This window comes from Ambystoma mexicanum, chromosome 8 (assembly GCF_040938575.1).
Source record: "Ambystoma mexicanum isolate Mex_15411 chromosome 8, UKY_AmexF1_1, whole genome shotgun sequence".
Classification (NCBI taxonomy): Eukaryota; Metazoa; Chordata; class Amphibia; order Caudata; family Ambystomatidae; genus Ambystoma; species Ambystoma mexicanum.
Window position 1 is genome coordinate 867526481 of NC_090929.1, and position 12665 is coordinate 867539145.

Below are 12665 nucleotides of genomic sequence, written 5' to 3' on the forward strand. Positions count from 1 at the left end.
CATGGGTGGACCCTGGATAGTTGGCATATACTGAGGTGATCACATACTACCTGCACATTGATGGAATGCCAGTGCTTGAGGTTTCTATAGATGTGCTCAGTTGCCCTGGGAGGATGTAGAGCCACATGGGTACAATCAATGGCACCTAGCACTTTGGGGAAGTGTGCCAACCCATAAAAATCCTGGACGGCAGCCTGCCTTTCTGCAGGTGTTCTGGGCAGGTATATCTGCCTGCAGACTGAGGGCCGTGCAGTCATGATGGCCAACACCTGGTGTAGGCAGGGTGACTGCGTGGCCTGTGACACCCCCCCCCACTATGGCACTTGTCCGCTGAAATGAACCAGTAGCCAAGAAGTGCAGTACATTGAGCACCTTTTCCAAGGGGCTCAGTGCTTGGGAGCACAGGGTGGGTGATGTAAGGTCATCCTCCCACTCACTCACAAGGTCAAGTATTATGTGAGGTGGAAACCTGTACCTCCCATACACCTGGTCATCAGGCGTCCCAAAAAGGCTGGTCCTGGGTGTAAAAATTCTGGCCCTGACTATCCTCCTCCCCCTCCACCGGTGTCCCACGACCACTGCTGCGAGGAATGGTATATTCATCGTAGCGTCTGAGCTTGTTTGTTGTTTGCACGCACTTTTATGCTGTGCGGGTCCGCGTACACCTGCTTCCTACTGGCGTATGTGTTTCCGGATTAGCGCGTCTTTTTTGGCGCACACGTTTCCCCTGTTCGATTCCATGAATACGTGGTGTAGGCCTCGTGTGGACGTTCTGCGCATTTGCCTCCTGTACTTCCCCCATAATGCCCACATTTTCACGCGTTGTTCCCCATTCCGCGTGTTAAGCCCCGTGTTTGCCTACTTTTGTTGTGTGCGCCGCGCTATGTGCGCTTTCGCTGTGCGTGTAGTGCACGCTGTTTGATGATGTGTGCGCCCACATGCGCCATGCAGGATTATAGCGCACATCCCAGTATTTACACGTGCACGGACTTCCATGAATCGATGTGCGCGGCTTTCGCACACTTGCTCTGCGATTTTCGCACTTGTGCTGCGATTCGCACGCTTTCGCACGCTTTCGCACGCTTGCGCAGAGATTTTCGGCGCACATTAATTCCATGAATTGGCCTGTCAGTCTTCAAGGGGATGATGAGGAAAGATCTTCTAAGTTCTCTGATTCTGGTTTAGATCTTTCAGGCAGTCATGCCAATATATATATTCTGGCATGGACATGTGATGAGATGGAACATGTCCTTAGGCCTTTACGAAAAGCCTGATCAACTGAGAGCCGTTGGTCACCCACTGAATGCAGGGGAAGCGTGTACTTTCCTGAAGCACATGCCGGAGAAAGAGACATGATTTGCTGAGTCCTATGTTGATCTTGCTCTCTATATAAGGGAAGCACCTAGAGGCCTTTAGAAAAAACCTGAACAACTGAGGACCATTGGGGCCAGGTTAATGCAAGGGAAGTCTATACTGTTGTACCATCTAGGATGTGTTCTATTTGAAGGAAGAATTCACTTCTCAGGCTCATCCTCTTTCTGTTTTATGTTAGTGATGCTTAATGGGAGGGAGGTATCTTACTTTATATATGAGGGAAGCGCTGGCCAGGCTGTCAATTAAGTGACGGACAGCAACATTACCTTTTACATAGGGCAGAAAATATTCTTGCACCAGCCCTATCCGTACAGTACAACCAGGGGCACTACAAAATTGCCCCTTTCACTCAACAGGCGCAGCACAGAGAACAGCACTGCCTCTAGAAAGTAAAGGATGATCAGCAGTAGTGCAATCTAACCCCAAATTGAGAGTGTACAGCAACTGCAAAGCAAGCTTCCCGCATACTTAAAACAGCTATAGCATGGTCAGCAGAGCCTTGAGGTTGCCTCTTACACAAGGTACAGACAAAGAATTGGAAACAGTTCTGCAGTCTTTGTTCGCATGCATAATCCGATCAGCAGCACTACAAGCGTCCTTAAAACAAATGAAGGCAGCCTTGGCTACAGCATTAACATAATTCTTTACCTACGGGGATAGAGAGTTCATGATAGGGGACAACACTGCAAGGACCCTCTGTTAGGGAGAATTCTCAAGAATGTGCTAATTTCCCTTACCTTTTGAAACTCCCAGCAACTTTTCTGGATTTCTGGGATCACATTTTTTACCTGGGAAGAGTGTGAGCTTTTTTTTCCCACTCTTCCATGTATTTTGTGTGTGTTTTACTTTTGTGTTCTTTGGTTATGGAGTTTTAAAACAACTCCAGTGGCATCATCTTTTTCTGTGTGTCACACAGCACCTTCAGTGCAGTGGCACAGGGGTGACTTTAAGACTCCCCAAGGTTTAAATACCTTCTCTGGGACTGACTACCGTCTCCCAGAGCATGTAAAGTTAAATTGGCTTTACTAATCTTTTTAAATTTACTGACCCAGCACACACTTTACTTTACTTTTTTACTTTAATGTATTTATATAGCGCAAACCATAGACCCTAAGGCGTGAGGGCACTACAAGACAAACAAAACAAGTAACTAAGCGTGAAAATCCATCAAGGAAAGGCAGCAAAAGAGTATTTTAGGCGCATGTCCAAATCATTAATTGAACAGGTAGGTCTTTAGTCTTTTCTTAAATAGGTCCAGGGAATCAAAGGATCTCAGTTCTAGAGGGAGGGCATTCCAAACTCTAAGTCCATTTGAGGTGAAGGCTGTATTAGCTACTCTAGCAGTATGGCACTTTGGTTCAAGTAGTAGGTGCAAATTATTTGACCTGAGCATTCTTGTGTTAGGTCTTGTGGATATTAGCTGTTGTAGATATCCAGGCATATTCCCAGTTCTGCACTTGTGTACGATAGTGAGAGTGCGGAATAGGAACCTGGTGGCCACAGGCAACCAGTGCAGCTCACGTCTCGCCGTCGTAACGTGATCTCTGTATTTGAGATTCATGACGGCTCTAATAGCCCCATTTTGGCAAATTTGTAGTCTGTTACAATCAGACTTATTAATTCCCATAGGAAGACTAGAGCAATAATCTATTTTTCCACCCACTATTACTCTCGCAATAGTCTCTGTGTTGTCCTGTGAGATAAGAGGCCTTAAGTGTGCTAAAAGTTTGATATAATAAGCACATGATGAGACAAGAGTACTGACGTGCTGTTTCATGGTCATGTGTTGATCAAAGGTTACTCCCAGCGTTTTCAATTTTTTGAGGGGTTTGTTGGATTCTTCTCCCAGCTGGAAATTATCATACTGTGGGCCAAGTTTGCTGATAATATGTGGTGAGCCAATTACAAGCAGTTCCGTTTTAGACTTGTTCAATGCTGACTTATTATGGACCATCCAGGTTTCAATTAGAGTAAAAACTCTGTTGATGGCCAACTCATCTATGCTATGAGATCCAGAGAGCGGGATGACACATTGAGTGTCTTCCGCATTGTTGGTAAATATGATATTCTCATGATCAAGCATTGCGAACAAAGGGGCAGTAAAAATATTGTAGAAGCAGGGGGAGGTGCAGGCACCCTGTGGAACACCGCAAATCGTGACAATGGAATCAGATTCAGCATTGCCACAGAAGACTCTGCTATTTCGATTGCTAAGAAATGACAATACCCAGTTATGAGCTAGCGGAGAGAAGTTAGCAACTTCACACAACCTGGTGGCCATAATATCATGGTCCACCAGGTCGAATGACGCGGATAGATTCAGCAACATAAGCAGAGATGCTTCCTTGTTATCCATATGGGCCATCAATTTAGACTTGAGCTCGAGAAGCGCTGTTTCCGTGCCATATCCAACCCGAAATCCCGACTGATGATCATTTAGAATGGGATAGGTCTTGAGATGATCTGCAATTTGTGTGTAGGCAACTCGGTCCAAAATCTTGAGTAGAAACACTGTGTTAGTAATTGGGCGATAGTTATTTGGTGAATCAACTGAAAGGCCAGGTTTTTTCAAAATTGGCATGACCCAAGATTTCTTGAGATCCAGTGGGACCGTGCCAGTGGAAATAGAGGTATTAACAAATTGACAAATGGAGGTGATTAATGAGGGGGCGCAAGTTTTGATTATCATGGTAGTATAAATGTCATTTTTACTTCTCGTAGGCTTAAGTTGATTAATAATAATTTCTAAATCCTTGTCAGTTATAGGAGATAATTTAAAAATTGGAATCATTGCTGATCTGTGGTAGATCCATTCTAGTGGTGTGGCCTTGGCGCAATTTAGATTGTTACTTTTCTCTAGTATGTTGCCCTTAATGGTATCAAGTTTTTTGTGCATCGCTTGTTGCATAACATTGCACCAGGTAACATCATCTGAGATAGATCTATCTGGAGTGGAGTGATTCGTTCTTTCTTGTTCCTTCAGGATGCGAAAGAGCTCTTTAGTATTATATTTTGCGTTTTGAATTCTGTCATTGAAAAAGCTAGATTTGGCTTTAAGAATAACCTTTTTATATATAGAGACAGAAGCTTTATATTTGTTGAGAAGCGATGATGTGTTATGCTTCTTCCACAAATGATAAGATTTAGTAGTGAGTGATTTCAGAGACTGAAGCTCCGATGTAAACCATAGACTATGATTGGATTCAATTTTGATCGTTTTCATTTTCTCTGGGGCAAGAGTATTAGCAACACTTTCTAGATTGGAGGAGATCCTTGTGGCTAGATTTTCCAGAGTATCAATGATAGGGTCTGTTATAGTGTTGAGGATAGATTCTACCTTTTTCAACTTAATATTCTTTAGGTTCTGATGTGTTTTTTTTGTAAGGTTCTGACTTTTGAGTTTAATGGGGGATCTACCCGGATGTCGAAATCCACAAAAAAGTGATCCGACCATGGGCATGGTGATACAATTATGTTATAGATGTTAATCTCATGACTAGCTACCCAATCCAGAGAATGCCCCAATTTATGTGTGGGCTCTTGAATCCATTGAGTAAAGCCTAATTCCTGCAAAGGTTTTTGCATTTCTATAGCAATCTTGTCTTCCTTATGGTTAAACCATAGATTGAGATCTCCTAAGAGCAAATATTTTGTATTTGCTTTAACAGAAGCAAGTAGGAAGGTTGCCAAATTCTTTTCAAACTTGCTCGTTATATGGGGAGGTTTATATAGCAGGAGAATGTTTAGAGTACTCACTATCTTCCTATAGAGTGCTGGAGGGGTTGCTTAGCTTCCTCTGAGTCAAAACACTCATGTAACTGTAAAATGTTACCTTTTCCTACTTTAAATGGCTGTTGGCAGTGGTTTAGATAACTACTGTGATTTGTCGTGACAGCTAACACTGGTAGCTCAAAATCAAGGGTAACTATTTTTTCCAATATGGCGCCCTGACCTATATGTCTAAACAGACTCCGATCAACGTTTTTCACCATTTCTTTTAGGAAAAGTCCTTCTTGTGTTTGTCTCTGCTCGCCAAACCAGGTTTGGTCCCTTTGTTTGTGCCCTTTGGCGGGCTTCTGTGCTGAAGCCCTCCTCTGGTGCCATAGTGTCTTGGGTGGACAGGATGTGAGGGAGGTGCCCGAAACATCCTGTGCTTAGTCTCCTAGGAGACCTGAATGCACTCTGGTGTGATTGGCTGGCTGACTGTCCGGCAAGGACAGAAACCCTGCTGGGGGAGTGATAGCCAGGCTGAATGAATGGGGGAAAACTGTTTAAAAGCAGGTCTCTGGGACTTGGAAAGCAGAGTCAACCACTGGAACAAAAGAACCGAAGACGAGCTGAAGGAAGAGGACTGCTGCAACTCCTGGACAACCGGTGAAGCCCTGCTGCAGGTCTGAATTGCCTGAAACTCCAATCGACAGAAAAGCCCTTCAAGGTTAACTTCTTCCCTTGAGTTTGGTGGTAACAACCAACTTGTAAGCCACCTGGACACTGTCCTATTCTGGTAGAATTTTCAGCTGAGTGCTGCTTGAAAACTAGATAGCCAGAGGGAAGGAAACCAGTTTGTGGTCTTTAAGGCACTCACACCTTAAAACAACGTCTTGCTACAGCTTTGACTTCAACCCTGGGCAGTGCAGAAACCTCCCGGCGCCCTTTTTCTTGTCCCCACGACTAAAGCTCAGTAACTGCTCGACTTGCTCGGACCTGCCAAGAACAATTGCCTCTGCTACAGCTTTCTTCACTTAAAAAGGTACTGTGCAAACGCAGTCCAGCAATATTTTTGGCCATCGAGAAAGTGTGTGGAATTTTCCTCAACTTCGAAGGTTTGTCAAAATTTTCGCCTAGCCAAATGAAAGTGAGAGACCCCCAAAATACAATTAAACCTCCCAATGAAGTCAATAAGGACACCTCCCAAGAGGGAATGAGAACAAGACCAAGTGCTAGTGGTAAAGAAAGTTTTTTATCTAAAATAGGGCAAGCAGAATCTACTGCTTACGCCGAGAGCGCTCTGCTGAAAACATATTACAACTCATTTTTATACAGCTTTTTCGTCATCCAGGAGATGGGAGGCCTAAGGGGCACAGAGTCTATCGGGATTGGACACTATGGGCCTCATCGCGAGTTGGGCGGTAACGACTGCGCTACTAGCGCTGGCGCTAATAGCCCTGCCGCCAAAACCCCCGGCGCTATTAGCGCCGGATCACAGGTTTGGCAGAAGGGTTATTGGCCATTCCCCATTGGGCCCATTTGGGAATTCCTCATTCCCCATTGGGCCCAATGGGGAAAATTTGCGCTATTACCGCCGGCGGATTTCCCTCCGGCGGAAATCGCGCTGAAAATCAGCAATTTTGCCACGGATTTCCCCCCAGCTCAGAGTGGGGGGAATTCTGCCAAAGCCATGATCTGGCAGACCCTTAAATGCAGTGGTAATAGCACTACCGCCGCATTTAAGGGTTACCGCCAGACTCGTGATGAGGCCCTAAGAGTGGTCACCTATAGGTGCCATAGGGCTTGGCGAACTTGGTTGGTGTAGAGGCACATGGTGAGATGACGTGGTGTCCCGAGTCAATCGGTCAGCTGGGCTCATCAGGCTACCATGATTTGTTCATCTGGTGACCTCAGAGGCCTGTATCTTAATACTTGCAAAACATGATTCAAGGGTACATTATTTATTACTGGTCATAGATCCGGCTTCATTTGTGAAATACTGTGTAGGATTTGTTCAGACAATTCGGGATATACTGACTAAGGGGTAGAGTCCTTGGGGTCATATTAGGGTTTAGGGTGTCCATCTGGTAACAACAAAGCAGATGCTGAATATATGACTGAAAAGGGCTGGGTCACAAAAAGGCACATATCATCAAGGATCTACATTTTCATTGTGGGTTCAACGATCACGTGTCCAAATACCATTAACTTGTTTGCTGACCTCTTTTGGCACCCTGATGGCATGGTAGAGTTAAGGCCTTCTTTAAGTTGGTTTTCTGTTGCATTATGTGACAGGGCTATTTAAAACACAATTATACATTCAGGCTTTTGCACATGGCTTGCTGAATTACATTTAAATTATACTAGGTTAAAACACACCGTATTACCCTTTTAACTCATTGTACTTGCTGTCACAGAAAGAAACATTAAAGTTCATAAAACATGTACTTAGTTCGATATACAATGGAGCAGGACGATGTATAGCTTGCAGTCTATATGCGAAAATATACAAAGTTATGGCTCACTGGAAAGGATTTGCTACTACATTACTCTTGTGCACTGTATGCACATATATTTACATTTAAGCTCATAGGTTGATGGACATGGGGTAGCTCCATGCTGGTGTGCATAAGGTCATATCGGTACACATTGCATTGTCATACGTTGTTTCCATGAGCACTCTTATATCCTGTATTAGTATATGTTACAATCACATCATTAAGGTTCAACATGAACGTTTCTAGTTATACCTACATATTACTTTGGCTATTCATGTTCACGTTGGCCCACATAAGATTTACATAATTCTGTTTGCAGGATGTGTACTGGCTACTTCTAAATTACAATCATAATTTATCAAAGCCTCAGGGGTCATTCTTGTCTCTTGACTTTATCCAGGGACATCGTGTTTTTATGGCCAGGGTCTGTGGGGGTGTCAGTCGGGTTTATGGAGATGAATAACTTCTGCCCTGGCCTCTGCTCAGGGCTGTATCTGGGTTAATGAAGTAAGACCGAAGGCAGAAGATACAGTTTGTATTTTGTTGCATTCTCGCAGACAGTCTTCTCATGGGAACTGAAAGATTGCAAGGATGGCGAACAGGGGGAGGAGGTGGGGGGCACTCACTCACGGTGTGCGCCTGGCTGGGAGAGCGGCAGGCTTACCTTGGAATCACACGATTGTTCTATCATTACAAAATGGAGTCATGTCTATCTCCAATTCACACTAATATGAGGGATGTCGAAAGGGGGGTCGCGGTTCCAGAGGCATTCCCATGTGAGTGCTCCGGGGCCAGGGCCCTAAGCCCAGAGCAGCCGCGACTGGGCCTACCAAGGAAGTACAGGAATAGGGGAGGGGGTCTAAAATACCCCCTCCTTCCACTCATTCTGCCCTTTCATTACTTAAATAACAAATAATGTAATGGTCCCAATCTCTTACGTTCCTCCTCTTCCGCCACTGCTTCGTCCCATGCAGGTGTTCCCTTTATTGGCATGCATGCCCTACATACCGCTCTGAGGCTGTGTCCCCTTCTAGCGTACTCGTCCGGGGTGCAGCTCATATAGATACATCCTCCATCACCTTCCAGATCTACCCATATTTCCTTGTACCATTCTAATTCTCTGTGTTCCTTTATGGTTGTGTGATATAGACTGTCCACAATGTGCCCTGTGTTATATATAGCGGTCATTCTATATTTGGGTTCTGAACTTTCCCCTATTTGTACTTCTGCCTCGTGCTTGATTTGCGCCACACCGGTTGCACGACCCATTCTCACCATCATCATCGCACCATTTGGCACCGCATTTGCGCAACATCGGAGTCCCAATTGACACACACAAAAAATGAGAAGTAAAATGACGATAAGTGGTACGAGATGTTTTACCGCCATTCCTAGCCAGGACGGTACCCATGAAAAAAGACTGTGCCCCTCCCTCGTCCTTCATCCACTCTCCAATATCATGTACTGCTGCTATTATGTGGGAGAGGGAACCGTTCTCGGCATCTGCAGAAGGTACAAATGTGCAACATGCGCTCCCGATTCTTCGGCAAACACCTCCATCGATTGTTGCTAACAAGTCCAGCACATATCTATTTTGCATTGCCATTAATCGCAGGGCTCTGAGTTCGACCTTGATGGTGTTGAACCCTTCTTTAGTGTCGTTGGCCAATTGGATGAGCTCCCGCCTTGTTATTTGTAGCCACTTGGTGTTCGCTCTCGCCTGGATGCTGGGAATGAGGGATGCAAAGAAAGGTTCTACATAGCTGAATAATCAGAACCTGTCTGGTATTTGAGTCAGGAGCTCTGAGGATTTGGCCGAAATGTAGTTCGAGGATCGCTTTCTTCTTTGGAGAGAGTTTTGCACACCTTCATCGTCTATGGCGTACAAGGTGCTTGTTTCAAGGATGTTGGTGATGGTTCTTCTGAGGCTGCTTCGCGTGTGCTCTTGCTGCGAATATGGCTTGCTGGGATCACCATCAGTGCAGAGTGCAGCGTTGCCAGGGAGCATGTGCCCCTCCATGATTGCGGGGGATACAGGTATGCGATATTTCCGCAAACCCAGTATGTGTCGATCATTGCGGCCGTTCCTTTCTTCATGTCTGGAATTATGAGTGTTTTACTGCAGTTTGTGTTCTCCCCCATATCCCTTTCCCCTCTCCATGAAAACATAGTTCATAACTAATGTTTCTTTGCAGCTTGAAGGGTTTCTCGATGGTGGTAACCCAAGTGAGTTTAGTTACGTGTTCAATCCATATGGGAGCACATGTTTTCTGTACCCACGCAAGTTTTTCTTCAGACAACCCACGCAGTGCTTCTGTTTTGCAAAGTATTTCTTCTTCCTGCCATTTATTGTCCATATGCAATGTTCCCTTGATCACCAAAAAAGGTTCTTTCCCACATATTATCCCTTGCGACTGGGAGTAACACATTCGCTTGTTCTGCAAAAGTTCAAATGAAACTGTGTGTGCTTGAAAAGTACTTTTTATGTGGCACAGTGCGAGATGTAGGAGACACTGGGCCTCTGCAAGTGTGATTATTTGTGGCAACAACACCTTAGTCGTGCCGGAGGCATGAGGTATTAAGGAGCACACATAACAACTTTAGTTAGTTGTTTGTTTGGCTGTGTTACTCATATCTGCATACCACTTGTTTGACTGGTGCGGGTGCTGAGGGTCTTCAACTGTATCAAGGCCAATTTTATAATGTTCTTCCAATTTTCCCTGTTGTGGCTCCCTCTTCTTCCTCCTAGGCCCTCCTTACCCTTTTCCCTGTCCCTGTGTACAATCCTCCTTCCCATCCTGTGGCGTATACAAATTATAGTACAAATTATAGTACACATTATAGTACACGGTTGTCATTTGGTTATCATCATCCCTCCTCTCTACAGTGGCTTTTTCAGAAACTAGCATGGCTGTTAGATACGGGTGATTCTGCACCCAAGTAATTTTCGGGGGGGGTTCGGTCATTCATTGTGTACACATTGAACTCTGATTCATTCACATGTGGGGGCTGGTGGATGGCCGGTGTTGCTTCACTTGATGCGATACCTGGAGTGTCATTGTACTCCTTTTCTTGGACCCCGTATGCCCATACCAACTTTCTGCCGTCCCAAATCAGATGAGTTCCTATTTTGATAGTCTCTATACCCACACCCCCCTGGCCAGTATTAACTGTGATATACACAAGGATATGTTTATATATCTCCTTCTTCTATTTCTATCTACACCATTAGTCGTGGTAGTTGGGGCCTCATCCATGCCCATTGTAGCTCCTAATAGGTGAGATAAAGTATTTGTTAATCATGAATACCACCCTTTTTTGCATTTCACATATTATATACATCATACATTTCTTCTCTTATATATCACTTTTCTTTTCCCTTACCCACATAGGTGAGTTTAGAGAGAGACAGACACAGAGAGAGATAATTTCATTTTATATCTCGTCTTGTCACATACCATTGATGCTTTGAGAACCCATACATTTATGTCCAGGTGTTTTTTTTTTCTTTTTTGCTTACTTTCCCACAGGGTCAATGTATTACATTTGGGTGCTTTGCTCGTCCCTATTATCTTTGTGATACGTGCAATCTGTGCTCCCATTCGCCCTTCGAACATCTGACAAGTGTATCCTTAAGCCCTGGTCCTTAACTGCGGTTGGTGTGCAGTATATTACCTTATATGGGCCGTGGAACCTTGGTCCATTCCATCTCCGCACAAAACTCCTTACATATACCATGTCACCTGTCATCAGCTCGCAGTTTGGGCTATCAGTAGCTGTTATTATTGTGTCAGTAGCACTTTCCTGTGTAAATGGGGGTGCTATTTGTTTTGCTTTAGCTCGGGCTGCTTTTGTCCAATTTCTGAGATACTCATGGAACTCTTCTCCTAGAACTATCGCGCTTTGGTGTGCATCTGATTGCCTGCGCAGGGGAGAGTGGGCCGTATGCATCCTCCTTCCTGTTACAATCTCATGAAGTGACAGGCGGTGGTCCTTTCTGGGTTGGTTTCTCATCTCAAAGAGTGCCAGGGGCAAACAATACACCCAATTTTTCTTGAGGGTGTGGCATAATTTTGACAATCTGCTCTTAAGTAGTCTGTTCATTTTTTCCACAACCCCATTCGATTGCGGTTGATAAATCATGCAGAGCTTGTGGGTTATCCCTAACATCACCGTGATGTGTTTGAACATGTCATTCACAAAATGCGTTCCGTTGTCGGAGCGTATGACATCGCAGATGCCCCAGTGGGGAAACACCTCCCTCACTAAGAATTTGGTGGCGCATCATGCCTCTGGAAAAGCGCAGGGACTGGCTTCTACCCACCGGGAAAAGGGGCATACAAAAACAATTAAATATCGAGCCCCTTTACAGCGTTCTCCCATATCTGCATAATCTATATGCTGTTCTCGGACGGGTCCTTTGGGTCATGGCAGTGTTCCCCTAAGGGTTCATAATGTCATGCCCGAATTATACGTTTGGCAGGTGACGCATTCTATTATCAGCTTGTTTACCTGTTCCTGTATCCCGGGGGCATATTTGTATATCTGCTATGATATGTTGTTTTGCATTGTGGGCAGGGAAGTTTAATTGTGTGAATGCGATCCCTAACAGTTTTGATGGCATCACTACCTTACCTGTTTTGTTCTGTCTCCATAGTAAGTCTGTGGCTGACTGACTACACATGTCCTTCTCCTCATTCGACACATCTTTCTGACGCTCAATGATTTGGGAAACTGGTAACGAGTTGAACCCATATGGCTGTGTGTCTTCTACTACTTTATGTAACACATACTCACCTGTTGAGGGTTTTGGCAAGTAGGAGGCATCTTTTGCGGCTGCGTCCGCTGCTGCGTTCTCCAATGGGATGACATCATCACCTCGCGTATGGGCCTGACACTTCACAACTGCTACGAGTGCTGGTTATTTTAATGCATCAATTAATTCCCCTAGTAATGTTGCATGCTGGACTGGGGACCCATCTGCCCTCCTGAACCCTCTTCTCCCCCATCTTGCTAAATCTTCATGTACTGTTGTTGCCATATAGGCGGAGTCCATATAAATTGTTACTATGCACCCTCTTGCGG